At 41.2% G+C, this 4862-nt stretch overlaps 1 protein-coding gene across 1 annotated transcript in view; it reads left to right on the top strand.

Moving 5' to 3' along the window:
* Positions 1-377: 377 nt before the first annotated feature.
* The window catches only part of STEAP4 (STEAP family member 4), a 26303-nt gene continuing 21818 nt past the window's right edge, over positions 378-4862 (top strand). The window contains exon 1 of the mRNA XM_010828999.1: positions 378-487. The gene's annotated coding sequence lies outside the window, so the exon portion shown is untranslated. The remainder of the gene's footprint in view (positions 488-4862) is intronic.

The following is a 4862-nucleotide window of genomic DNA, read 5'->3' as shown; positions in this document are numbered from 1 at the left end:
AGATGTCACCTCTGAATTAAGACACTATAGCACAGGCGGAAATGCCTAGAAACCAAAACCAGGTGATGTCTTCTCAGCTTTTCAAAGTAGCTTCTTTGGTTCCTTCAGAAAAGGGGTCCTCCTCAGCCTCTCCAAGCCTCAATCTGCCAGGGATAAACAAGATCTCAAAGGGTCTGGGGAAAATCCTTTAAAAACTCCACTGGCCCGAGATGAATGTCAACATCTGCAGCAACGGTGGCAGCACCGGAATTTCTGGTCCTCCCAGCTGTCTGGGATTCCCAGCTTGAACTCTTCCTGGAAGCGCTTTCTTCACCACTTCTCTTGCGCAATCTAGCGAGCCCTCCCTCCGCTCTGGGCTTGTTAAATTGAGTGTGGCAAAGCGCCGGAGCACAGAGCACCGAGCAGCGTCCCCTCCCAGCCTGGCCCTCGTTGCGCCCTGCAGCAGCGGCGCTGGACCACAGCCGCTTCGGAAGCACCTCTCCCGCAGGTGGGTCATATTGCTGCCGGCCTACGCCTGGTACCTTTCGCCATAGGGCTCCCCTCCCTTATCAGCTTCTGCCCACCTCGAATCCCTGCTTCCAGGACTCTGCTCCGCAAACCTGCTCGCCCTGGGAAGAAGGTGCAAGACCACCCAAGGGTGTGGCAGGATGAGTTAAGCAATTCAGCAAGCGGCTTGCTTCCAGGAGTTTTCTCTCTTGCTTCCTCGGGGTGCAGAGGAGCCCTAAGAAGGAAGACTTAGGGCTTTGGACTTCTCTCTGTGTCTTACTTCTAGATAAAGGCAATCTCAGATCTGACTACACTTCCTGGCCAAGAGCTGAAAATGCGTCCTGAGATTTGCAACTGCTTCGTTCATTGATCTTTAGCAATTGTTTTTCCAGAGAAATTCTGCTTTGGAATGTAATCGATGTGAAGAGTAAATAAAACCTTTGGTTCCCTGTTTGTCCAGGGGCAGCTGGAAGGTACTTTTCCCCTCTGGATAGTAATTTTAAAACTTTCTTTAGAAGATGACTGGTCTAAAGGAAAGTCAACTGGGTGGAGAATAGGGCAGGGGTGGGACTGGAGAATTCTATTCTTAGTTCTAATTAGAAGTTCAACACCTCAGCCTCAGTTTCCACACATATAAAATAAAAGACTATTGGAGCAGAGTAGCCACAAAATCCACCTCTAACAAGGTAAAAACCCATGACTAAAGATGCTTGTAGGTTTGAAATACATTGAAAACTTCATCAATGACATATGTCTAACTAAGAAATTTCTTTCTTCATAATAAAGCAGGTTTCACTTTTTTAGGGAAACTACCCAGTTGTGGAGAGACAGTCTTTTTCTACTGAATACCTTGGATTTGCACCACTTTTATCATTCAGAGAATACTCTCAGCTTTCCAAACCAATTCTTCAGCCTTGCTGTGTGAGAATGTCCTATTCCGTATAAATGACAGTCATATAAATGTCACTCACATGAAAGAACATTTTTTTCTGATACAGTAGGTGTAGTTTTATAAAATGGCACATTTATTTGAAGCAGTAACTTTTTTGAGATATGGCCTTTTGCAAGGCCCCAAGTTTTTCCGAATGCTGTGATTTAGCACGGTATCAATACCTGCCTGTGTTCCACCTGCATGGCAAACACCGCCACCCAGAGAACAGGACGGAGCGCTCCTTAGTTATCAGGCTTGGAGGTTGTAAAGTGAATGGAACATGTGTATGGAGAAATTGGGTCATGGCACTCTCTCCATCCAGCAATGTTTATGGTGTTGCTGAAGCTCACGCAGCAACCTGAGGTTCAGAAACCAGCCTGTTCAAGGCCTCACCCCTAATTTCAGAATGATTTCCAGATGCCTACCTTGCTTAAGCTTGCTAACTGGTGTTAGAAGTAACCAAATAAATTTTTATAAACCTGCACTTAAATTGAAAACCCTGAGCCTTGTTCTGAACAGTTTTGAGAAAAATGGATTCATTTATCATAAAATTTCAAAATTGAAGAACACTTGAGCAGTCATTCCACATTTCCTCAAGGATCAACCCTCATCATGCTACCATTATTCATGACATTATTAAAAGGGTATAAATTCTCTTTTTAAAGTTTCCTGAGTAGCTGATTCTGAAGTTGCCCTCAGAAACACATCCAGTGTTTCCTGATCCTCACCACCCAGTTCTCTTTGGAAGTCATTTGAATCTTTTGTTAACTGCTATTTCAAAATTATTTCCTTTTAAAATCTTAATAAAGTTAATAAGCTGCTAGCAGGAAAAAAAAATACAATCACTTTTCAAACTTGAAGACTTGCCAGGGCATCTTGTAGGTTTCCTCTGGATTATCCTCTGAAAAAGTGAAAAACTCTTTTTAAAATGTTGGTCACTCAGTTGTGTCCAGCTCTTTGCTACCCTGTGGACTGTAGCCTGTCAGACTCCTCTGGCCATGGAATTCTCCAGGCAAGAATAGCGGAGTGGGTAACCATTCCCTTCTCCAGGGGATCTTCCCCACCCAGGGATCAAACCTAGGTGTCCTGCATGGAAGGCAGATTCTTTACCATCTGAGCGACCAGGGAGAAATTGAAAATTAGTCACTCAGTCACGTCTGCCTCTTTGCTACCCCGTGGACTGTAGCCTGTCAGGCTCCTCTGCCCATGAAATTCTCCATGCAAGAGTATTGGAGTGGGTTGCCATTTCCTTCTCCAGGGCATCTTCCTGACCCAGGGGTTGAACCTGGTCTCCAGCATTGCATGCAGATTCTTTACTGTCTGAGCCACCAGGGAGAGAAGTCAATTATTAAGTGTCTGCAACTACATTTACCTATAAGTCCTACTCTAACAGTCTAGGACATGCTGTGGATAGTGAAGTTTTCTGTGTGGGATTTTTTTTTTTCTAAGTTACAATTAGGCCAGAAGTAATAAACTTTACAAGGCCTCTGAAGTCACCTGTATGACTGCTTTTGTACATCCTTCTGTGCTTTGTACATCCAAAGAGAACAGGTCATTAGTTAACTATGAGGACAGTTAACTCTGAAGAGTTCCACATTACATGTCCCACCTACCATGATATTTTAAATGACTTTTGGGTCATTTCCAAAATGATTTTAATTAACGCTTGTTATTTTATTGAGAAAAATCAGGCCTGCAAGGAATAAAGCTAATAACTAAAGGATAACTAATGCTGAAAACAATACATGATAAGAAAACATATTTGGCCAACATACTTAAGCAATTTGTTCTTACCAAATTATTATGGAAAAAGGATCAAAGAGTGTTTGCACTGTTTGAAGATCATCTTTCAGAAATACATCACTGCAAAAAAATATGCAAGTTCTACTCAAAGAAGCATTTCCACCCTAATTAACTAGGCAGGACATGACATCCAAATCTGAATGCTTCTCTACAATGTTCTAGAAGAGTGTTGTCTGCCATGTGTAAAGAAGCCTTACCATACTGAATTTTGATGGCTGAGTATTTTGAAGTTATTTTGAGAGATATATGTTACTTTTAAATGTAGATTATATGATCAGTCTTCATGTCAGGATGAAGTTCACTTTTCATCTTATAAGGAAGGCAAATGTATGCAAAGGATAATTTTGAAAAGTCAGGAACTATAATTCTGAATACAAAGAAATCTAAGAAGCAACTTAATATAACAATATAGCATACCTCTTGGGGAGGGGGGTATCAGAACACACACTAGATCATCGCTTTTGCCTTAGCTCCAAATAAATTGAGGGAAAATAATGGTTCAAGCACAGAGCCAAGTGCTCCAATCAGATTTTCACTGGCGATGGCTCAATAACTGAGAAGAATCAGAATAGGAGAACGTGGCTAATGGTCCACTCTGATCATACATCTTTCATTTATACATCTCAGTTTATAAGGTGTGGAAATAGCTTTGAGCCCAAATAGAGCAGTGGCTGAAACAGTTATGCACAGACTTTGGTAAACTTTCTTGTTCTGCTTCCCAGGCAGATTAGCGCCCTTCTCTGTACATTCAATGTCTTCACATGTTGTTTTACAGCAGTTTATGTGTCTATATCCTCCCCAAGACAGGAGCCCCATGAGGACAAGAACAGTCTAGTTTATCACTTTACCCCTCTTATGTAGCACAGGGCCTTGCACAGAGAGGTTTTTCAATAAATCTGTCAAAAACATGCAGTGTTTTTGTGTATCAAGACACTGTTTTAGTGTATCAAGACATTGCTGATACACTAATTTTTGTTTTTGAAAGATGCTAATAATTATGGACATAGGAGGTTATATGCACAGATACCTCCTGTGCTATACTAGTTAAGAGGGTCAAAGTGTTCAGATTTCAACTACCTGCCCTTTGGGAAGAAGCATGAGATTGCTTTATACTCTACAATACATATAAAGTAAGTGGTGGAAATTATTCTGCTTTTTTAAAAGAATAAATAAATTGTAGGAATCTTGGTGTTTCTTCTAATTAACCTTAATTTAATAACCCTATTATGTTGCTATCCTGGGTAAGATTCATAATAAATTTGTAACTATAATACTTTGGCATTTAATTCATTTTAAAGAGTGACATAATGCAATTAATGCATTTAACTGAGGTCATGAAAGTTGGAATATTGAATTTTTAAAGGTTTTAATTAGTTTAACTTAAATAAAACACTTGAGCCTTTCTTTTAATACCTGAAGGCATGGCATAAGAAATGAAGCCTGATGCTAAGTCATTTCAGTCGTGTCCGACTCTGTGCAACCCCAGAGACGGCAGCCCACCAGGCTCCCCCGTCCCTGGGATTCTCCAGGCAAGAACACTGGAGTGGGCTGCCATTTCCTTCTCCAATGCATAGAAAGTGAAAAGTTAAAGTGAAGTTGCTCAGTCATATCCGACTCTTAGCGACCCATGGACTGCAGCCTA

This window comes from Bison bison, unplaced genomic scaffold (genome assembly GCF_000754665.1).
Source record: "Bison bison bison isolate TAMUID 2011002044 unplaced genomic scaffold, Bison_UMD1.0 scf7180017864499, whole genome shotgun sequence".
NCBI lineage: Eukaryota > Metazoa > Chordata > Mammalia > Artiodactyla > Bovidae > Bison > Bison bison.
The sequence above is the reverse complement of the archived record's forward strand: the minus strand, read 5'-3'. Positions and strand labels throughout refer to the sequence as shown.